Below are 24,736 nucleotides of genomic sequence, written 5' to 3'. Positions count from 1 at the left end.
GAAAACTACATCCACACAGCAAAAAGCATTTCTAACATTATATAATATCTACTTTAATACTTTGCGAGAAGCCAATACTATAATACATGTTTATAACATGGAGAATCTTACAGCACTAAGAGTTAATCTCACCCGGGCCTTGCAGCTGGAATTCGCCTCTCGCTCTTGGTCACATGGCGGCCTGGCCGAGCCTCGCCGTGGGGCCGCCGGCACGGAGCAGGGCTGCGGATGGAGCAGGGCTGCGGATGGAGCAGGGCTGCGGGCACGGAGCAGGGCTGCGGGCACGGAGCAGGGCTGCGGGCACGGAGCAGGGCTGCGGCTGGAGCAGGGCTGCGGGCACGGAGCAGGGCTGCGGCTGGAGCAGGGCTGCGGATGGAGCAGGGCTGCGGGCACGGAGCAGGGCTGCGGGCATGGAGCAGGGCTGCGGATGGAGCAGGGCTGCGGATGGAGCAGGGCTGCGGGCACGGAGCAGGGCTGCGGGCACGGAGCAGGGCTGCGGATGGAGCAGGGCTGCGGGCACGGAGCAGGGCTGCGGGCGGAGCAGGGCTGCGGGCACGGAGCAGGGCTGCGGATGGAGCAGGGCTGCGGGCACGGAGCAGGGCTGCGGCTGGAGCAGGGCTGCGGGCACGGAGCAGGGCTGCGGGCACGGAGCAGGGCTGCGGATGGAGCAGGGCTGCGGGCACGGAGCAGGGCTGCGGGCACGGAGCAGGGCTGCGGATGGAGCAGGGCTGCGGGCACGGAGCAGGGCTGCGGGTGGAGCAGGGCTGCGGGCACGGAGCAGGGCTGCGGGTGGAGCAGGGCTGCGGGCACGGAGCAGGGCTGCGGATGGAGCAGGGCTGCGGGCACGGAGCAGGGCTGCGGCTGGAGCAGGGCTGCGGCTGGAGCAGGGCTGCGGGCACGGAGCAGGGCTGTGGATGGAGCAGGGCTGCGGGCACGGAGCAGGGCTGCGGGCACGGAGCAGGGCTGCGGATGGAGCAGGGCTGCGGGCACGGAGCAGGGCTGTGGATGGAGCAGGGCTGCGGGGGCTCCGGGGTGGCTGTCTCCTGGCCAGCCCGGCTTGCACTGAGGGGCTGCACCGGGTGTCCAGCGAGCAGAAGCGGCTGAGATCTCAGCCAAGCCGCGCTGTGGCCGACACGGCCGGGCCCAGCCTGGCCCCGCTGGGCCGCGCCGCAGCCCCAGTTACCTGTCCAAAGCTGGAAGCAAGAGCGCTTTCCCGGGGTTTGTTCATTCTTAAATGTGGATCACAGAGGCGTGTCAAGCTTCTTAAGTGGCTTAAAAAAGGTGCCAATATTCAAACGAGCCAGTTGATTGGTTCTATTGGGTCTAGAGGAAGCTGTAAGCACCTCTTTGCAAAGAATCACTTCTGGGGCTGATGGAGCCTTCTTTAACTAAAAACCCAAACTATGCTAAACCATGACACTATAGGAGGGTCTTCTGTTGAATCAATGGATTTCTGGCAGTGATGAATTTAACTACTAATTACTAAAGAAAATGAAATATAGCAGGCAGAGGTTGTAGTACAAAATACCTGCTAGTAGTATTTGTCATGATGCCAGAAAGGCTATGAAGTATCTTAGGTTTGCTTTTCTTCTGGTAGAAGGGTGCTCAAGAGAGGAGAGACAATAAAGTTCTTACTTAAGACTGTAAAGAGGCTAGAAAGCTTAGCATGCTTAAAATTGCTTAGCAAACTCTGGCAAACTCTAGCTTAGAGTAAGGCCATTTCTGTTGCATCTGCTGCCACGTTTTACTTAGAGCAGGGAAGACAGTATTTCGAAGAGTTGTCGTCAGAGTTGGAGCAAATACTGCTCCAGGAGTCACTGGGTCACACACTATGTAGTACAAAGTGTATGTTCACAATGCCAAACCAAGCAAAGCCAGAGTGACAAGAGAAGGGGATAGGTACAGCTGTTGTTTCATGGGGCATGATGCCTTAAGAGGCCTCCTAGAAACAGAGACTAGACAGCGGTAAGGGAATAAGGTAGGTATTTATTTGAAGGGCCTTCAAAGGTACACCCTGGGGAGCCAGAGGCTACTGCCAAAAATGGACCCCAAGATGGACAACAGGTCATGAGTTCTTCACACTTTTATAGGCTTGGTTCATTTGCATATCAGGGTTAATTCTCCAATTAAAGCTTCAGTTTAATGATGTAATTCCCTCACTTGCCCCCCCTTTAGAGGCCTTTTGGTTTATACTTTTTGGGTCTAGGACGGTCTGGGTGTCCTTGAAGAGCAGGCCTGGAACGGCTTTGTTACGTCTACCTAGCATGAGAGAGCAGAAGTTAACAGGCTACAAGAAACTTCAGAGTTACACACTAAGAAGTAGAGTGATTTGAAAAATGTAAAAGTTAAAACCTAAGGCATCAGGCACAGCACTCCTCAAGTGTTAGTTCTTCTACTGGTACAAAAGATGCAACTAATTTGGTGTTCCCGTCTGCATTTCTTCTCTTTTGGGTGCTGAGCATCCCGTAAACACAACAGCAGAGCAGCCAGTCCACATATCTGAATGTATGAATATCTGTGAACAGCATCCCCCTACACATTTACACTCACATGTATAGTGGCCAGCCTAATATGTGTGTACCATTGATGTCTGTTGTGATACATAATATGCTTATTTGAAAAGCTACTGATGGTGCAGTTGACAAAAAACTATTGTGAAGTCTCCTGTTTCTTTTTAGTTAATGTTGTCTGTAAAAAGCCTTCAGAATTAGAACCCAGTATTTTATTATTTGAGAACAATTGAAAACACAGATTTTCTTTAGATCCACGTTTTTACTCATCCCATTAAATACTGGTTGGCTGGCCATTTTAATCAGGATTATGCTCTCTAAAGAGATTAATTAAATGACACTTCATGTTAATTAGGGTGGGTGCCTACTAGATTTTTTCTGAATGTGGGTGCATGAAGCAGAATGCTTTGGAGGACAGGTGACTGTGTGAGACCAAGATCAGAGGTAAGATGCTGTGGAGTATATGACAGTGCAAACATGAGTGTTAGCATAGATGTTCTTTTAAACCAGTCAATTAAAAAGACATTATTAGAAAAAATGCACAACAGACACACTTCTATAATTGTGTCTATTTAACTGCTATTCAAGTGTACCTATTGAATTTGAACAGAAGATGTGTGCAGCCTGCAGTTAAAAACAAACCAAACCAAACCAGAAAATTGCAATGAGAAAGCTCATTTTGAAAAAACTAGTAGAAAAGAGCTAGCTTATGTCTTGCTCTGAATAGTTCTGAGGTGGAGATGTTTTTATTATGGTGAGCACCGTTATTGTTTGAGAGAGTTTCAATTGGATGCACTTGAGACCCACTTATATTTTGTCTACTTAAGTCCAGAATTCTTTGCACTTCCTAAGAAAACGGAAGACAAAAAAAATCCTGATTCTTTACTTAGAATGAAGGACAACAATTCAAAACTGTGGGATGAAACACAGCATAGTAAAATGTAGGCTGAATATCTGGATAGATGTCATGATAATAAGATAAATTAGACTGTAAAAGAGTCTGATGAAAACCTGAGAGTCATTTAAACTAGAAAGAACAAAACTGCCTGACATATTGTAGGGAACAATCCTATGCTTATGGGGGGAGACGAGATGATATCACAGGTCTTTTCCATGATTTATTTTCTAATGCTTATAATTTGTGATAAAGCATACTTTTCTGAAGGGAGACCAGTATTTTTAAGCCTAGCCCTGACATTTGGATCTAGTTTAAAGAAGTATATGTCAAAAGCAACCTTTTCAAAACTCAAAGACATAATGCAAAATGAGCTGAGATGTTATAGTGTTGAATCAACAGACTGCTAAAAAAAGCGGGGGCTGCCTAGGAGGGTGCATCTATATAGAAGTTGTATAGAAGTATAGAAGTTTGTCTTGCAGTGCTCCATCTGAAGTTGACTCCTATGTATTACAATAAGGAAAATCATGATGGTTAGAAATAATAGGGTATTGGCTTTGTGATACCAGTGACTGAATCCAAAGCCTCTGAACAAACCTACATGCAGATCTTACAAAGCATGGTGTGGTTTTGGATTATATGGGAAAAAAATTTATAGTACTTGGGTTTTATCCTTTCCACAGTACAAGACAGTACATCCACTTTTTCCTAGCATGGTAAGAATTAACACCAAGTGCAAGATACCGCCTCTGACTACTGCACGAGGGTTGTGATGCTACTGGTAGCTGCTGAACTTGAATATACAACATACATGAAAATATGTAAGATCCTTATAGCTTTTGTGCTCATAATATTACAGCAATATTTTCCTCTCACCATTACAAACATAGCAATAACAAACACAAAAGGTGTGTATATATACATATTGCATGTAACTGCACAGTTTTCCTTGCACTCTTTACACTGACTCTTTTTTGCTTAATAAAACCTAGCATGTATGAGGAGAACATAACTAAAGAAAAGTATATTTGTCTTACCTAAAACTAATTGATTCTGTAAAATCTTTTTGAAGAATGACAAAGAAAAAATGATGATTAAACATAACCTCAGCAGTAAAAAAAATGCAAAAGTCCATGTATTTATGGTAGAACAAGATGATATGGTGCTAAGGTGGAGTCTTACAAAGCATTCAGCCCATGGTCAGCCAGCTGGGTAAGCCCAAAGTCCACCCAAGTCCTTGCCAATGCTTCCTGTATTGCAGCAGTCTTGAGGAACTTGGAAGTGTTCAAAAAATGTATGCATGTGACACCTGGAGACATGGTGCTGGATTAACAGCTAGACTCAGTAATCTTAGAGAGCATTCAACCTTAGTCATTCTAGGATTCAATTTGTTGGCTTCAGCTCTTCAGAATCATCTACCTGATATGAAATAGAAGTCTGGGAAACTTTAATGCAATTCTGTCCAACTGAATTTCAAGATCTCTCTTCTCCCACTGATACCATTATGAGCTGTACTTCTATTTAAAAAGGAGTTATAGAATATGCTTTTTAAAATCTCACTCATGGCTCTCTAGGTGGTGTTTTTTTGTGGTTTGTTTGTTTGTTGTTTTTGTTTGTTTGTTTGTTTGTTTGTTTTAAACTTTGAAATATGAGCTCTGGACCTCTGAGGAGACAGTATGAATGACCAGCAATGTTGCCAGGCATGGCATCCCATGGTGGGTCATGGCACCCATCATCATTCTGGATAAATCCTCTCCTGTATGATGCAATGGCATAATTCACTTTCTGAATCCGGCTAGCCATTCTCATCTTCATCTGGCTAGTTCATCTGGAGCCATAACACTTTTTTTTAAACTTTGTGAGCTACAAGTGGAAAGTAGCTGGCTAGCATTTCTCTGTCTCCAGAGAGCCTAACAAAAACTTACCTAATAAGAACTATACAAATAAATTACTAAAAACAACTTGGACAGAAAAGAATGAGCTTCATCATCTTCCAGTTATCTGAAGTCTGATTTTGTAGATCTTCACCATATTTTAGTTTGAGCATGTGAGAGACCTTAAATATAATTTAAAAATTACATGCTGATTTATTGCTACTTTCCCAGTAAAAGAGTAGCTCCAGAGTCAAATGCATTCTTATATTAAAGGAATTTACAGGTGTTTTCCTAGCTGATCTGTCACAGCATAGCCAGACAAAAAATGTGTGCATTTTAGTTGATCATTGCTGGAGAAACTTTTACCAGTGTCCAGATTTCAGAGTGGAGAATCCCTAGGTTCCCCTAGGAATTCCAGCTGATAGAGAATACAGATAAGTAAATAATGCCAGACTTGGGGGACATTTGAAAAACAAAATAGCATCTGTGAAGCCTGGACTGAGTTACATTGGTTCCCCTTTCAAATGTTGATGATAACCTGCTGAGGCTCAAGTGCCAGGCTTTGAGAGGTGCTTGAGTTTCAGTATGTGCCGGTGGCCTCAGGACATTTCAGCTTTTGTATGAGGAGGGTGAGAAATATTTCAGCTTAATTTAATCTTGATAGGGAGGGTCTGTACTTTCTTGTGTTTGCTAATGTGGTTTGCACCACATTTCTGGAATCTGGCTCACACAATCAGAGTCAAGGGTGATTTCAAGATGTCACGATTCATCAGTGAAAGTAATTAGAGAAAGAATGGTGAAAGAAAGCTGGCACTTGTATTAATACTGCCGAGTAATTAATAGCATAGGTCAACCTTGCTGGCTCCTGAAAATATCTTCAGACTTGAGCCAGAGTTTCTGCTTTCCTTTCTTTCTGCCTGCTTGACCTTGAGTAACTATGGCATCCCACCCTTCTGAGCGGCTGTGGGTTGTGGTGTTTTAGCTGGTATTAGACAGCCCCAGATGGTATTCTTATGCTCAACGCCTGCTATGGCTTCTTCCTCCTTCTTGTTATCTCTGCCACAGCCTTTATACATGCCTTTTTGCAGTTCTCTCAGTGGAACATGGAGATGGAAGTGGAGGAATAAGGAAGGGAGAGAAAGGAGGAGGGAGGAAGACTCTGTCCGGTACAAGATGAATACAGGGAGGTGGCATTTGCTTGGTGCTTCACTCACACACCAGTTTCAGCGCAGTGAGCCATGGGCAGAAGTAACTCTGTCCCGAGTCATCTCTCTTTTGTGCTGACCTAGGAGAGTCTAAACACTCTCATCTCAACAAAATACATTATTTACCTACTGTGGGTCTTCCAAAACTGAAAGAGTTTTTAAGGAGGTTTCCTTTCTCCCTCCATAACTGCAGATATTGAAGACGCTGCGAGCCACCGTTTCTGAAAGACTGCCAACACTGTATTTATGAAACAACCCCTTATTTACATTAGTAAAAAGACCTTATCCATACAGCCCTCTCTTAAAACATATGACGCCTACATGAAGGCTCTTCCTGGCTGACTGAATGCTTTCCAATAGCTGCTGAGGAGATGCCTGATATTACTGTGTCTCTCAGAAGGAGACTGGAATCATAGACCAGCTTCTTTCTGAGGCAGCCACAGAAAGGAAGATCGGCTTAGTGGACTTGTAATTAAAATGTTCTATTGGTTCATGCTCTCACAATGCTAGCTCCCATAGGGCAAATATAGATCCATGTCTGGAACTAATAAATGGCAAAGTGTCAGTCTAGTTCTCCTGGCAGACCTGACTAATCATCAGATTGATTTTATTTCAAGGGGATATACATTTATCATTCCTTCTGATCAAACAGTGGCAGCAGAGCAGGACACATCCTCAGATGCTGAAAGCCAGCATAGCATCACTGATACCCTTTTACCCAAAAAGAAAAGCTGGGCTAACCCTAGGCACCCTGCATTTGGCACACAGCACTTTGGGAGTGAAATACATCCTTGATCTCTAGAGCTAAAGCAGTCTGAAGAGGAGCATCCTGTCTGCAGGCAGTTCTGATTGCTTCCTGTGCCTACCAGCAAAAGGGGAGCAATCCTGGAAAACAAAGCCACATGATTAAATAGGAAAAAAAAAAAAAAAAAAAAAAAAAAGAAAAGTGGGCAAGTGGTCAGGAGAATGTGACATGCTTGCACGGCATCTGCTAAATTTTTAGTACACATTGTCTGATTCCTTGCTAGCTGATCCAAGTATCTGTTTGCTGGAGACAAGTTTTAATCAATAAATTAAGAAATGTGTTTAGAAGAAGTTTGGCATGAAAACCTCAGTTTCATCAGAAAGCAGTCATTGTCTGGTCTTAAAATTCCCAGTATATGAGATGGTGTGTGAAATGGTAGCACATCTTACATAGCTAGGGTAAAACTTTAGTATCAAGAAACATTAACAAGTTTCAAGGTCTGCTCAGGGTAAGCCTCTTTAGTCCGTGGGGTTTGTTATTTTTGATCATTTAACAAATCCATTCTGGGAAAAAATATTTTCCCTCCATACATTGTAGCTCTAGATAAAATATTCTACACAGACCAGATGGTTAAACAATATGCAGTATATCTGTATATCAAACAGAAAAGTCATGAAAAGATTGTCAGGTTGTATGTAATTTATTATGATGCAAGAAGGCATCCAGCTACTGTTGCAATAGAAGATGTTTACTTTCCTGTAAAAGATAGCTGGACAAGTTTAGTAGTTTTTTTGTTATCTTTTCTAATCAGGGTAAATTACCAAAGCAGAGTTTCTCTCCTGTAAACAGGCATTGGTTTTGGACTGAGATCCTAGAAGGAAGAGATTGCATTGCATTGCATAGCTTGTAATCCTCTTTCTTTCAGAATAAGTATGTACTTGTAAATAAAGCATGTTGTACTTAGAATTCCACAGACGGCATCTGTCTGACTAATCTATGGTATGGCTATTTCTTTGCCTGAAGATACCAGGTTCTCAGCTAGTGACTCTGGAGTCCCTTAGAACCAAGATAAAACAGATGCTGCTAGCACACAACTAATCTTCTCCTAATGCAAATGTGAAAAGCATGTCAGATGAATGGCATTCTTAATACATAGGACACATGAAAAATACATGAAATAGAATTACTCTTGGAGAAACAGGAAAGAGTTCATGTGCTTCTTTTGCAGGATGTCAAAGTGAAATGAAATCAGGCCCTTCTGAATTGTAAACAGAACACTAAAAAAGCAATCATGGTTTTCCAGGGCCCCTGGGTCACAGCCTGCTGGTGTCTCCACACACTCTTGCACTAAGACATGGTTACTACAAACTTCTACGGAAATTCCCATTGTTAGGAACTGACATTGGTGTCAGATTTTTTAATGATTTCCAAGCTGCTGTCAAATTACAGCAATGTTATCCAGGTCTGCTGAAACAGAAAAATATCCTCCATTTATGCAGACTGTTGCTTAGACATGTTTCATTCATGTGCTGTTTCAGTTTCTGTGACAATAAAAAAAATCCATGATGGTGGGAAATACGGGTTTGCCTTTCAATCAGATTAAGTCAGTTGAGCAAGATTAAGATTAATGGAAAGACTAACACACTTGAAGGCATGCTGTCTGTAATCACTGAAGTCACATGTGAAATGCAAGCATTTCCTGGAAACTCTTTGTTAATTTCTGAATAGCTTGATAAATTTACCTTACATTCAGCTTGCAATCCAAGCCAAGATAACCCTATCTCTCTGGAGGTATTTCTTTTCACACTGCTAGATATACTTCACCTTTTTGCTTTGTCATGAATTAATTAAGTTCAAGTATCTCAGTATCTGAAGACAACATCCACAATGTTGTCATGCAAAAGCTAACCTTGTCTTATGCCAGTAGATATCTGGGAACCTCTTTTTAAGTTTGTTCAGTTGCTTAATTTTATCACATTTTTTGGCACATTTTAGCATTCATAACAAATAATGTGTTTATAATTACAGTATTACGCTTCCCCCCCAACAATGACTTCAGATGTCTCAATTTTCTTTTAATACTTTTTTTTTTTTTTCAGCTGAGGGCATGCCAAAACCAGATTGCTTATTTCTGCATTACTGATAGATCTGTTAGTAAGCTCATTGTGATGTACACTTATCAACATGCAGAAATATTTCTTAATTCTTCTGTGCATTATGCTAGCAGTCTATTTTATCAAAACTTTTAGTGAGCTGTATTTTGCTACATACCACTTACAACTTCAGTGTGTCCATATAATATTTGTATTGCTGTTTTCCTTCCAGGTTCTGTACATTTTAATTTGTGCTTTCTGTCCTTCTCTGATTTTAGGGGGAGGGGAGTGAGGGAACAAGCAATATCTATAAGCTCACTCAATAAATTGTTCAGTGCTCACGGGGTTGATAAGTTAACTGGCTTTCAGTATGTTTGGAGTACTTACAAAACAAAGCATGCCAGCTTGATCTAAAGCAATTTCATCTGTGGTTTGGCTTTTCAGAAGGTGAAGATGTAGAATCCTGCAAAAACAAAACTGAAGTCGTCAGCTCTGAAAGGTCAATAAAGCTAAGTTGAAATTATGCCTTTAGATGTCCTGGATCTGAACATGACTTCAGTTCTTTGGGTGCTTTTTTTTTTTTTTTTTTTTTTTTTTTTTTTTTTGCCAAGGCTTTTATAAACTGAATGTCTCGTGATTATGTCCCATGAAATCTGCTTTTATTTGGTTTTAAAGTGCCTAAAGTGTCTTGTTGTCACAACTGAGATATGAAGCATGCTGCTTGGAGAATGTTGAAAAGCACATTGGTCTAGATGTCATGCTTAATTTCACCATGGGCCTTGGTGACTGACATACCACTTGGTGTGTACATTTCTTGTTCTAACACAGCACCAAAACACCAAACATTTTGATTCTTCTTTGTTATAAGAAGACTTCTTGCCGGGTTGGGTTTTTAAAATTTCTTTATGAGTGTTTCTGTTGTAATGTTTTTCATCTTATTTTAGTGTTGGTAACAAAGCATTGGAATTACATATATGTAATTCCTCAACTTTTAAACAGAATGTTTATTGTATTTTGGGATGTCTTTCTCTAATCATCTTTTTATTATCATGAGTTGCTGCTCAATTATTGTCTTCAAAGAAATCCAGGAAAGTCATTATGAAAGAGAATATTTCATTTATCTAATCATGGTTGGGCAAATCCTGAAATGCCTCCCAAGTCTGTAAAACTGTTATTTTTTGGCCTTCACCTCAAGATATTCTCCTCAACCACAGTAAGTTCTGAATTCACCGATTAAGGCATTATAGCTTGCACATTTGCATTCATATTTACAGGCTGGTTGTGTGTGTTCTCCAGTGAGTAACCTAAAGTACTCTAGTGATTTGCCCAGTTGCTTTTAATTAATAGGGTGAACTTCCTGTAAGGACAATGAAATAACTGAGTAGATAAATAAAAAAAACGTTATAAACAGAGAAAAAGAGTCAGTCTTTCAAAAGGGAAGAACATATAGCAAATACACCAATTGATCACAAATAGTTATCTCTCTCACGTACTTCCAACACAACGAATGCCTTCTTGTAGGTCACAAAATAACAATGTCACAATAAATTACGACATACACCGTATTTGCTTTTCACTGAACTTGGCTGGCACTTAGGTGCTTCATTCCATCTCAGGATCTATCGTCTTCAGATTAAAGAGCTGTTATAACTCCCTGTTTGTTTAGAAACAGATTAATGATATCCTGCCTGTTTTCTCAGACACAGATTTTATTCTGCCTAGTGAGAGTTATTGAAAATGCTGGCCTTGATGTTCTAGCTGAAAGATCAAAGACATTAAATCAGCCAACTTTGACATAAAACAGAGGACATATTTTAGCTAAAGTTCCATTTGATTCAGGTTCACTGTCTAAATAGTTCTACTGATAAAGACACAGCATGTCAGAGATAAGAAAAATAAAATGGCTGTGACTCTTGCACTGACTGAACTGTAGTCTCTATTTGACATAGTTGGAAAACAGCATAGTAAACAGACAAATAAACAAAAAAATCGTAGTTCCCAATCAGCCACTTGCCTCATTTTCAGTTTTTGTAAACAACAATAGATTAGATGTAAGGAGAATACTGGAGATACTGGCATACAATTTCTTTTTCTGTCACTGTCATATTGCATCATCATTGTCATTGTGACCATCATTGTAACCCTTCCCAGTTTGTGCCTGATTCCTTCATCATCCGTGCATCATTTCCCCGACACTTTCCTGGAGTTGGTGTCAGTGACCTGGGAGGTCTGCTTTGGATTGGCCTCTTTTCAGTCTGTGTCTATGCTTGTGAATAAGACAGAGCTTGGTAATGCTCTAAACCAGGTCCCCAGCTAGCCATGCTTGTGCTACATGGCTTTTCTCCCTGGTATCCTCTGTGTCCCATGCAGTTCTTGCCCACAGGACTATTATTGTGTGCTTTTTTCACTTTCATTTCTTGGTATCTGAAATAAAGTGATCACTGCTTTGCAAAGTACCAGCAACATCACTGGTATGAAACTGAGGTGTAGCTATGAAGGTAAGTGGGATATAGGACCAGGGAATGTAGAGTGGAGAAAGCCAGGTTTATACAGTGCTGATCATGCTGCCTAATGGATTCCTACAGGACAGTGCTGTGGGTGTCAACTTATTCTATGCTCTTCTTCTTCTGGAGGCTTTGTGAGTGCAAGCATTGTGCTGGCCCTAAAATAATAATAATAATAATAATAATAATAATAATAATAATAATTGTCTCATAAATATTGATTTAGTTCAGAAAACGATCCTCAGTGTATTACTTTTCATTCTGTCTGGGCAGGTTTAGCCCCAGAGTAGAGCTTTCAGATGTAAGGAATGCGCTATTATTAGTTGGTTCTTTTTCATAGAATCACAGAATATGCTGAGTTGGAAGGACCTACAAGGATCACTGAGTCCAGCTCCTAGCCCTGCACAGCACCAGGCCCAAGAGCCTGAAAGCATTGTCCAAACACTTCTTGAACTCTATCAGGCTGATGCTGTGACCACTTCCCTCAGGAGCCCGTTCCAGTGCCCAACCACCCTCTGGGTGGAGAACCTTTTCCTGATATCCAGCCTAAACCTCCCCTGAAAACTTGAGGGCATTCCCTCAGGTCCTGTCACTGGTCACCACAGAGCAGAGATCAGGGTCTGCCCCTCCCCTTCACGAGGAAGTTGTAACTGCAGTGAGGTCTCCCCTCAATCTCCTCTTCTCAAGGCTGAACAGACAATACTTCTGCTCTGTGCAACCAGTACTGAGAGCTGCAAATTCTTCCTGCCATGAGCTAGCTCCACTGTCTGACTGAGAGCATATCTGCTCCAGGGCTATTGAGCTTCAGTGAGCTCTGGGACAGATCACCCCCCATGGCTGTCTCTCTGACCTAGTAGCACGTCAACAAATAAATGTTTAAGAAAACTATGTGTAACACATTCCTCAATCTATTGTATGGCTAGCATCAGTGCCAATAAATTATCTGCATGCAAAGTGAAGACAGTCAGACTTTAAAGATCACGTGTTCAAGGTTCTTTCAACTGACCTCTAAACGCAAATGCTGAAGTATTTAGTGCCAGTACTTGTACCTTTCTTTTATTACACACTGAATTATTTGTGCTTACGAGACAGGATATCATTGCTATCATATGGCATCCAAAATATATGCATTTATAATCAGAGGAGAATCTTTTTTCCTGTCTGAAACAAAAATAATACAACAGAATCAAAACTTTAGTTTCGAATTACTTTAAATTATTTTACTGTCTGTTTTGGGCTAAGTCTGTGTAGGTCAAGAAATATATCCTGGTGTATGTATGAACTTCGCACTCAAAATGTTTCACTGTACTAAGGGGGCTGCACAGGTATTTTGTTTGAATTGTTCATAGGGTCAAGTCATATAAAAATAATCAGACCCATTTGTGAGATATCAAAAATATACAGAATCTCTTAATTTGCCATGCAAGAAGAAAATATATAAAAGCCTTATATATGAGAAATTTTAAAAAACTGTCTGAAATAGGTCATCATCCAAGCTGAAGTGGTGACAATGAAAGAGATTTGGCAGATGATTAGAGATGACAGGTGAAGAGAGACCAAGGGAAAAGAAATTGATTGTTTATAAGTGAAATGTAACTGACAAGTGTCCATGACATCTCTGTTGAATACCCTTCAGCTGAGGTTTTCCTTGCTTAAGAAATAAAGCCTCACACACACATCTGCTTATTCTGTAGAAATAGGCCTGCCAGGAAGAAGTGCACAAGGAATAAAAGCATCTCTCTCTCTCTTTATACATCCCACATTTACATACATGTGCACATTCTTGTGGAATTAAATACCATTTTACACTGGAAAGTCAGGAATCACAAGAAACTCAATGGCAATCCACTTACTCTCTTATTCCAGTTTTTCTCATTTTTTCCCACTTCCCACATAGTCCTAAGATTGATGCTAAACTTTGCTAGGATTTGTGTGAATGTGGAAAATATGAAGGATGTATGTTGGCCTAAAGTGGTAAAAATTCCATTATAAACAAATATGCAAAATATAAACATTGAATTTTTTAAAAAATGAAGACACTAATGGTCTCTAAAATAAACTAAGGTTTACTTGTCATAGCAAAATTGGAATAGAATCTCCTTTTTCTCAGGGCAAGTGCACATATGTGCAGAAAGAGGCAAAAGTAGAAAGTCAGTCTCCTGTAAGAGCTCCTCCTAACAATTTGCATCAATCTTTCATGGGTTCATGCTCATCTGTATTGTTTCCTCAACTTCACTTATACTGTTTATAATAAAATATAGTTGCTAGAAGATGTGATGAAAGATAAAGAGTAATTTTAATGCAATTCTGCAAATGCTTGTTAATATTTTCTGTCAGGTCATTTTTCAAAAGAAAACAAAACCCCAAAAACCCAACAAAACCCCCACCTTGAAACAAACTATAAAATGTGGTCCTTTCACTGACATATGAACACTGTATGCTTTTTAACACCTTAATTCCTGAATTCAGAGTTTTTCTGATCATGGTATCCGAGATGCTTGATAACTGGTGAACTGTGCTGCACTGTATCAAGAATTGCCAGCCCGAGAGAAAAGAGGTTGAAAATACTTGTTATGTGAGTGCTTTCTGGATTTAAATGTTTCTGTCTTTGTCTGTCATGTACAGTTGATAAAAAAGCAGTATCAAAACCAAAATGAGCTTTATGTTTTCTCCTGAAAATCTACCATTTTAATCCCATCTAAAGCAGCACCTCCCAGAAAAATGGCTGTAGATTCACTTCAGTCTCTAGGGATTGAACCCTCATCTTTTTCCCAGGGTTTGCTTTAATGATTAGCAGGACAGTAATTGGGGAAAGGGAGGGAAAATATTAACATCCATCATTCCCACAGAGGTTATTTACCCTTGTGAAAATGATGGTCAGGCATCATTTTCGCAGAAGACTCAGGCTTTGATGATGTAATGTCATTTGGGCTCCTGTACTAGCCCTGCTTGGCATGGGGTGTGCTCTGGGATCAAGGATGTAGCCCCATTGTCCGTCAGGGGTGGCCCTACACTTAGGAGAAATGTAGGGAGAGGAGGCTAGGAGAGATTAGGAGAAGGCTCTGCTTGCTGCTGAAACACTCCCTGCTCAGTCACTTTAAGTTAATAGTATTTTCCTCAGCAAAAACACATTCTCTATGGTTGAAGCACCATGCATGACTCTGATATTTGGACTGATAGTTTACACTGTCCACAGTACTGTTAGGGCAGATTTGCATAAATAATAGAATGGATTGTTTTGGAAAGCATTTAAGTTCAGGTCAGAGATTCCTGTGGCTTTCCCAGAAATTCGACCTTAATTAATATGTCAAGAATGCTAGCAGACACTTAATGGTTTGAGAGGCTCTGGCCAGTCTTGCACCTGCACCTGTTTTTACTTCTAAGGTTTGATGCTGTGCTCTAAGAAAAAAATGGAATGTGTAATAAATAATGGGTTAAAATTAGCACCAGAAAAGAATTAATGAGATGAAATCAGAACTGCATTTTAAATATAAGAAGCAAATGCAGTCTTTACAATGAAGAATTTAACATGTCCAATTTCAGTCCCAACTAAGCTTATGCATTAATGTTTGAGTTGATTGTGAACACAAAAATACGTGTATCTGTATCTGTGTACAGAGCTATGATGAATGAGGATCAATTTACCCAGAAAGCTGCACTGGTATGACTATAAAATTTGTTGGATGTTTGTCAGAAAAAGTTAAGTTGTTTTCTGACTTTATTCTAGATTAACTATGAATATGAGAAATGACCTAGTATGGCATAAATCCTCAGGAATGCAGACTTCCAGTTAATATAACATCCAGTTAATGTAATCAGTCATCAGGGGTTAGTTTTGATCTGTGCAAACAGGATAGAGAGAACATTTGTCTGGAAATGAATCCCACAGTTTTATAGAGCCACTCTCAAGTGCCAGTTATCAGGTTCTCTTTTATGTCCCCCTCCCCACTCAAGTGATCTTCCCATGAAAACCTCTCTGAATGTATGTTGCTTGTTCGTATTATTTGTCATTGACTGTTGGCACAAAGGCTACCAAAGTTTCTCAGAAACAAGGGCTGTAACAAGGGCTGTTTATCAAATCCAGCAACTGTCTGAGCACATGCTTTGTGTTTACTATGCAGTTGTTCTGTAACAGAGAATTCCACCAATACCATGTGAGAAGGGAATCCTTAATTATTTCAGCAACTCATAATTAGTTTAATGATCTGAGCTTACTTGGTTGATTAGGCTGTGGTAAATGGGTCTAACACGTTCTGGCTTCTTCACTGATTTTAAAGTATTCTATGTAATGTTAACATTTGACAAGTTCTTGCTCAGAGCCCTCACAATGTGATGAGAGATACTCACATCCTACCTTCTCTGAATATTTTAGATAACACATCCCATAGCAGAATCACAGATTGAAAAGGTTCTGTTGCAAGTCTCCCACTTTTTATTTTTATTATGTGGGAGGCAGAACAGTTAGCTCCCCTGGGAAAAAACCTACTTATTATGTAGTTCTGTGTATGATATATATATAAGGCTTTGGTGCTGATAGCTGCATTATATTCTTAGTCATGCATTCAATAATGGGCTACAAACTAAATTGGTGAACACTTTAACTTTCTTTTTCAACATCTGAACAAATATTAGAGAACATTCCTTTGACTGAGCTGGGATAGAGAAGGGTAGGCAAAGGACAAGCATGTCAGCATTATGCACTACCTTGCATAAGCCAGTTCTCCTAGTCATGAAAGAGCGGTATCATGTGCTTCCATGGAAGCATGTGCTTCCATGAGTGCACGGACCAGCACAGAGATCCTGCTGGGTGATCTGAACTTCCTCTGGTCCTACCCATTGATTTTTCGTACTCTCTTGGGGGGAGGGGTCAGAAATCAGTCTGCTGTATACTGTAGAGCCACTTTGATTTGATCAAAAGACATAGCTGCCAAATGACTGAAATCTTCAGAGAGGTTTAGGACTTACATCTTTTCCCACTTGGTTGGTTGTGGAGCTCTAGATTTCTCCCAGCCTACTTGCAAAAAGCTTTGCATTCATTCTTCTCTGTAGTGTTTTAAGTAATAGTCTTTTAGACTGCAACACAGACTTAGTTCCAGATGCTTCCTGTAGTGGGGAAGCTTCCTGTTCAAAAGCAATCTTTCACATGCAATTTATACACAAACATGACGTATGTGCTATTTTTGTATTACATCCGAGTACTCCGTAACAGCAGGTTCACTTCTAAGGACACAGGTCCTTCTCCAGTTAGCCACCCTTCATCACCTTCTGCAGCTCCTGGCTTCGGGGGCTTCAGGACAGGCTTTTACAAGAGTTTCATTATTTTCTGATGCTAAATACACCAGTGGCAGCAGCCTTCTTTATGTTGTAACACTTTCACTTCTTAGAAAGCAGAAACAAGAGGACAAATGGATTAGCTTTGGTTTCAAAACTTCTGTTTTCTCTTTTAACATATTTTCACATGAAGATTTTTTCACCTCATTTTTTATACTGACTCTTTGCCAAATCCTACCATTTGCACATTTATATTACAGACCTTATAAGCTGCAGGGGTGTGAGGCAAGCAGCTGGTAAGCTATAGCCACGAAACTGTACGTACCACTGGACATCACGCATCTGAGATTTGTTAGCTTCAGAAGCCTTGTCTCAGAATTTGCCTAAACTTATGGGGGCCTTATGTTCAAGATGTAAAACCATGCTCCCAGGGATCCTCAAGGTCCCATTCTGCATCAGTGTCAAAATACCTCAGCCTTGGGAAGTCTAAATAGCTTAATCCCAATGTCCCACTAATATGCCATAAAAACATGAGTTCATCTGCTGTTACTGTAAAGAAGTGTCAGAGCACACATAATGCATATCCACAAGATCAGGCTCTACATAAGACACAGTGGCAAAAAGTGCTTTTATTAAAAAAAAAAAAGACAGGAGAAGCTACAGTACAGTCATTAATCTAGCAGTTGCACTTTGAAATGGAGTCAGATGCACTGGAGACTGATTAATGTCCAGTAAATGTTTAGTGTATAAAATTTAGATTTATATGCCTGTATAAATATTATAATTCAATGTTATTAATACTGGAGGAATCTAGAGAACTTCCTTGTGCAAGATAGCTAGCTTCTTGCAAGTTGTTCTTCTATTGCTAAGTAATTGTCCCTTTATCCTGGGTCAGTTTTCAGCTTATATACTGTCTTCCAAAACGTACACACTTATTGGAGGGACAAGCAGTACATTTGCATGAAGCTGCATGTCTGAACCTGTCAGTTTTCTCACTGACATCCAGAATGTTTTGGGGCCAAAGGAACTCTAAATTCATTCTAGATGCCAGTAAGGCTTGTACTTGGTAGTTATTGTTAACTGTCAGGGCAGGGCAGAGGGATGGCTCTTTGTCTGAAAGATGTTTTAACCTGTGGAAAATGCACAAACACTAAACTGACTGGGCAGACCCCTTCTGTTTTCTGTTTAGCAGATTCCCTCAGCTGCTGGGGTTATTTCAAAACATTTGTATCATTTTCTTCTTGTGCCATCGCATCTACGGCCCTTGTTAAACCCACTACAATAGGGTCAGATTGGTAGGACAACTAGCTGCTTTAACTTGAGAAGACTGAATGAGTCAGAAACAAAATAGGGGATAATGGGATGAAACACCTGCCCCAGGCCCAGATTTGGTCTGGTGTTTTTCTGGATGGCAGCAGCTCCCGCCTGGATGCTGAGGAAGTCCTTTCATCCAGCCACCACTGAAATTTGGCATTTTGCCTCTTGGCTGCAGCCTGTGTCCTGCTGCCTGTGCTAAGCTCTGCCCATCACATCCTGTCTGCCAGGCTGCCTGCCCTGGCCTGGGGATGCTGGCTGGGAGCCATCCCCTTGTCCCCACCCAGCACAGCTCCCTGACTCTGCACACAGAGCAGGCAGCCCTCTGCCTCTGCAGCTGCTCCAGCAAAGGATCCTAACAAATGGAGCACAGGAAGGAAAGGGCAGACCACAAGGCAAGGCAACAGCAGTGTGGTTGGGAGACAGGCTTTAGGTCTTTGGCCAATAAAAACATTAGTAGTAGTAGACTGGAGATGGTCTGCAAGCAAGCAGGCAGGCCTGGAATGTGACTGAAAGTCAACTAGGAAGTGGGACCAGGAATGAGAGAGAGCAGAAGGCAGGGAACAGTCTTGGGAGGCAGTGACAGGACAGATGGGTCGCCTGCTTCTTGTCCTAACCTCCATCCCTCAGGTACAGCAGACTTTTTGTTTTCTTCATCTTCTCTGGCCACATTTCATCTTGTCCATGTGCCGACTATGTCCCTGTGGCTGAGCAGCAGCCTCCTCAGACCATCCTGCTGTCCAGCATCCTGACCATCTGGCCAAAACATCCATATTCTGGACAAGATTTCCTGGTAAGCTTGAGTGTCCTAAAGCAACTGGTTTGCTACACTTGTGACATACGTCATCTATGTGACCTACTGTGAGCTTAATATCCTGCTGGTGCATGCAAAAGGGTTGCACTGGCCAGATGTGGTCCATGGTTCAGTCTCTGGGCTAAACTTTACTGGGGCTGGTGGATGTTCCAATGGGTATCAATAGGCATTTGTTGATTAAGGACTATAGAAGGTTTTGTAGCTCTGAGCACATTGAAGAGAAGCAATGTTAATCTCTTTTCTCTGGGTCTAGCATCTTTTCCAAGCATAGGAATCACAGAAAAGATCACAGGAGCATTGCCCAGACCTTGAGGGCCCTGAGCACAGGACTGACTCTCATCGTGCTATGTAATGACGTTGCCATAAAAAACTTAAGACTAGCCAAACCAGCTCAGTCCTGAACTCCTGCTAGCCTAGTGCCATGTCTCCAAAAGTGGGCCACATTTACAAAGAGAACAAGAATAAAACCAGACTTGTGGTAATAATTCCTCAGAATATTCCTCCAGCTTCCAGCAAGTTGTGTGGCAGCATGGGGAGTGCATTAAGGCAGAGGGAGAAGTTTGGATTTCCCCCACGTGGATACATGAGAGATAGTTTTATCCCACATTGCAAAAATATCACCAAAGGGATGGGAAAGTGGCAGCTATTTTAATCATGACCTGTGACATTCCTGAAACTAGAGATGGGTGGTGACAGCGATGAATATAGGCCAGAGAATGTCCCAAACTTTTTAAAGAGACAAATGAGGAGTGGGAATCAGGAGGCATTGTCCCATGTACGATATCTTCATAGTAGTGACTTCTGCTGATGCTTCAAAAATATGAGCTGCCTTCTTATATTTCCTCAGAGTAAGGTTCAGGTGTTACAGGAGTTTACAGGTGCTGATATCCAGCACATGTAAACAGTGATTATCCATTGATGAGATGGTGTCAGTGTTTGCAAACTAGCACGTCCCAGTTACTGCAGTTCCTCCATGTATTCAGAATAGAAAATAACTATGGTGACTGTGGCCTCTGCTGTCAAACACTGACTTTTGGAGTACTGTCTCTTGTACATCGGCTTCTGCACTGAATGTATTTGTAAATGCTCCCTATAATAAATAAGCAAGGGAAACAACATATAAAAAACATTCCAGTCAGAACTTCAAGGGGACTGAAAAGAACATGACCATTAATTCTTCCTCCTCAAACATTTCTTGCATTAAAAATTGAATGAAATGATAAGCGAAGGGCTTGTGAAAAGCTTATCAGGAATAAATATTTAGAAAACTTTGCTATTATAGCATCATTCCTGACAAGTTTATCTTAAAAACCTCTTGCTTTATACTATCTTCCAGCCCAGAACTTGCACAAAAATGGGCATTCAAAGTGGTTTCATCTGAAGCGTATTCAGGCTTTCCATATCGATGTTTCTAATGTTTCCCTAGACACCACTTTGAACTATTTAGGAAATCTTAAGGGCGGTGTTTGTTTAAGATTGGTGAACGGAATGGCACTGCAGCCTGGGAACTACACAAGCAAAAGAGAAATACTGTCCTCATGAAATACGCTGTTGATGCCTTGAATTGCTTTGTATTATAGTGGATGCTAAAATTAGCATTGGAGTGTTATTTTTGCAGGAGCGCTGGGAGTGTGCTGCAGCACAAGCAGGGCTCCAATGGCAGCACCCAGGCCTGGACGGGATGGGGGCCCCCACTGTTCTCCTGCCTGCAAATGCCATGTTTCTCTTACATTTCACGATTCTAAAAAGGTACTACTTTCATCCTGTCCTGAAAATACGAAGTGCCTCACTTTCTTTCTCTGAGCACACAGAAAAGTCATCATTATTTTTGTGTGCATAATGCTTTAGTGCTTGCAAACCTAGTTGTGAGTAAACACCTTTCACGTGAGCAGAGGCTGCAGGGACTGGTCTTTGCATGATCAGGGATGTTTCATATTGATGAAAAGACACTTGGCATTTTATTTTTACTTTCCAGCAATGGCTTTTTATTAGCGATTCATGGTATCGTCTGAGTTAAATAGAGACAAACAGTGAAAGAGAGTTTTCTCTCAGGTTGTCATGACTGTTTATTTGTTATGTTTTTTCTTTCTAAAATACAGAAAACTGTGGCTAGAACTTCCAGCCCAAAGGCATGTTCCTACTTCTAGCTGTGATCCAGCCCTTCTATGCTCATATGTCATCAGACTCCTTGGGAATGTGGAAACAGAGGTTTTTTTTATTTAAGGAAAGAGGACAATGATCAGGAGAAGCTTGGCCATACTCTCTATGTTTTTATACAAGAAAAAGAACAGGACAAAAATTGCAAAAACAGCTTTGCCCATTGTCTGGAAACAAATAAAGAATGCCTAGCTTTATATTTCAGGCATCCCAGTCATATTTCAAGTTCCTTCGTTATCCAGCTTTGCTCACAGGTTGGAGCAGGGCTGGCCTCACTCTGTTATACCTATTTACCTGCTTTGACACTCTCTGTACCAGCTCTTTAGCCACGTCCTCCTGTTCAATTCTGTAACCCCTTCTGTGTGGGCAGACACACTTTCACTATTACTGGTCAGGACTGGTCATGCTATAAAGCCCACTTCAGATCGGCTCTGCTCTTGGGTCTCAGGCTCTTTCTGGGGTAAGGAAGCTGGTGAAAGCAGGGCACGCTCTTCCTAGGGAGCAGCCAGCCATCACTGTGCCACATTAACTCAGAGCATGCCGGGGAAACCAAAGTGTTTGCTGAGGAGAACGTCTGTGAACCAGTTCAAGACATCACATGTAGAGTAAAGCAAATCTTGTTCAGGACATTAGCCTCTCTACCAGCAGGTTGTACTGTCCTTGTCGCAGGTAGCTACAGATGCAGCTGGGCTTGTAAATTAGCCTGCAAGTGAATGAAAAATCAGCTAAGAAAAACCTGGATGTTTTTCAGTATAGATGATTGCATTTAACTATCTCCAACAATGCAGCAGAAGTCAAGCAGCCAAGCAGAAGATACTTTCTTTTAGGAAAGAAACTTAACACTATACCCCTGCAGGAACACAGCTTTCACTTAAAAACCACTCTGAGTTAGAGATATTTTGAATTGTATGCGTGCAAAGAAGATCTGATGAATTTTCAACTACACTTTAAAATACTGCCCTTCCCCTTGGCCCCCCTAAGCTGTCTGTTCCACTTGTCTGACAGATAAGTTGCCACTAGCCCAGGAGAGGCTCATAGCAGGTCCAACCTGCTTACTCCCACCACAAACACAGAGATGCTGGCTGGAGACAGCAGCACACAATAGATCTGCTTTAAAGTGCATGCTGCTTGGTCTCCATGGGTTGTGCAAATATTTGCTTTGCTTCACAGTATCATGGCACTCCCTAAGTTTCTGCTCTGAATGGGCCTAAAGTGCTTAAATTGAGACCAAGTGAAACTGCCATTCTTCAGATGATTTTGCACTGAAACCACATTAAGATTCATGATTACTATTTCATCGAGTGTTGTGGAAAGGTATATATAGAAAAGATAACGAGGGCAGTGACACTTCAGCAAACTGTGGTATTAAGAGTTACTTAACACTGAATGGTGCATTCAGAGCTCTCACATATTGAGCTAAAATCTATGCTGTCCATATTCATTCAGCAGTATTGCCAATACATGATCTTCCATCCCACATCATTTAAGATGTGAAAGCATCAGATGAGGTCCTGACTCACCTTCACTCCTTGGCAATCCAAACACCTGATTCAGTGTCAGCCATCCTCTCTTCCTAGGGAAGGATGAGTACCACAGCTGAAACTCAGGCTTGACATTCAGGCATTCCCCCATTCTCCCATTGCATGACAGAAGTGTTGCAGATGACAAGCCACAATTATGTTAGCTGAAGCACTGGGGCTGGAAACAATAATTACAGAAAAGAACAAGATTAGCAGCACAGAATGACCAGATTAGCACCTGCTAGGCTGCTGCAGCTTAAAGATGCTAAATCGCCCCTCTACCCACAATACAAACCTAACTGCTGGTGACTTAAAGCTATCCACTCCTGTTACCTCAGATGAGCTCAGAGACTTCGTGCTTTGCTTGTACTGGGGCAAACCTACATTTAAATTACAATGCCTTGTATTTTTCCTAAACCCTTACATTTTTGCTAACAAACCTCAACCCCTCTTTTGAGAGTGACTCTCTGAGCAGAGTTCATTAAGGATTTAAAATGCTTTTGAAAACAGAACATACATGTGAAATGTATTGGTAGGGCACTGGCTATCAGGAGTATTGTTTCTCTCAGAAGGAACTAGGTGACTGTGCATGTCTAGACTGAAGCTGCTTTGCTGCAGAGCACAGTCTGAGCTGTTGAGCAGATGCCCATTCCCAAATCCGTCTACATATAGTATACAACACATAAAACTTAACACTGCATGGAGCAGTGGCTAAATGCCTTTATATCTTAATTACCTTAAAAAAAGTAGCATAACCACTCAAGTCACTTCAGCCTATCTGACCATATTATTCTAGTTGCTGAATGGTAATGCTTCAGAAGTGTAAGGTGACACATCTGTAAAATAGTTTGATTTTTCTTTAGAGAGGGCTGTCATGAATAGAAAACAAATAATCTGTCGAGTAAACAGAGACATAGTGTGAGGGCAGCAAACCCTTTAGGAAAACAAAAACACTGGTAAAGCTGGGACAGTATACCATCTTTTTTGTCAAAAGAACAGACAAAAATGAAAGAAAACAAGCCTACACAAATCTCATTTTGAAAGATGTCCTGAAGCGCTAATACCTCAAGACAATATTGGTGATTAAGGCTTGTGTTGACATGTCAATCAGGACAGGAGTGAGGGCCACATCTCAGTTATGTCTTTATCCATTCGGGATCACTGAGGACTGATGCTATGGTTCAGCACCAATAGGCTGTGCTTTCAAAGGGGTGGTGTTGGTATAGATGAGATGCACACAAGTGGCTCAAACTGGGCAGTGAAAGAGAGGCACTATAGCCAGGAGAGAACAGTTAGGCAGTGCATGCTAGTACACACTGCATATTGAGGTAATTATTACTGGTTTTTCCCTCCAGATAAATTATAAACTCTCATTTATATTTATTCAGTAGGCTCTGCAACCTGCTGTTGAAGAGAAGATCAGGAGACAATAGCAGCTGGACTCTTCCCCCTTCCCATGCTACACACTGCTCCAAGTTATGCTCAGTCACATACTCTGGGACAGACCCATGTTTTGCTGTGATTTTTGGTTTCTGACACCACAGACTGTGGGGTCTGGCTGGTATTTTTAATCCATCTGCTGCAAATATTAGTGAGGAATTCTTGTTTGGAACCACATCCTTGTTTGTATTCCACACAAGGATTTACAAAAGACTGTAAGAACTAAAGGAAGGGACAAATGGGGTGTGTGTGCATGCGTGTGTGTGTGTGAAGAGGAAAGGCAGAAAAAAAGAGTGAAAAATGATTCAGAAATGTGTCTGTTCTTTCCGTTTAAGCCACTGTACAGAAACTATGCTTCTATTGTGGGACAAAGACCTTTGAGCACAGTGAGATG

The 24,736-nt window shown here is 41.4% G+C and overlaps 2 long non-coding RNA genes across 2 annotated transcripts; one reads left to right on the top strand and one right to left on the bottom strand.

Moving 5' to 3' along the window:
• Nucleotides 1-5,013: 5,013 nt before the first annotated feature.
• On the bottom strand, nt 5,014-23,005 carry LOC116438449. The gene is made up of 2 exons (XR_004237747.1): nt 22,903-23,005; nt 5,014-9,785 (listed from the first exon to the last, which is right to left on the bottom strand). It is a non-coding gene; the product is annotated as an uncharacterized LOC116438449 (long non-coding RNA).
• LOC116438450 lies at nt 18,647-23,835 on the top strand. Its single transcript, XR_004237748.1, has 2 exons — nt 18,647-19,204; nt 21,325-23,835. It is a non-coding gene; the product is annotated as an uncharacterized LOC116438450 (long non-coding RNA).
• Nucleotides 23,836-24,736: the final 901 nt, after the last annotated feature.

Source organism: Corvus moneduloides, chromosome Z (assembly GCF_009650955.1).
Source record: "Corvus moneduloides isolate bCorMon1 chromosome Z, bCorMon1.pri, whole genome shotgun sequence".
NCBI classification, from domain to species: Eukaryota; Metazoa; Chordata; class Aves; order Passeriformes; family Corvidae; genus Corvus; species Corvus moneduloides.
The sequence above is the reverse complement of the archived record's forward strand: the minus strand, read 5'-3'. Positions and strand labels throughout refer to the sequence as shown.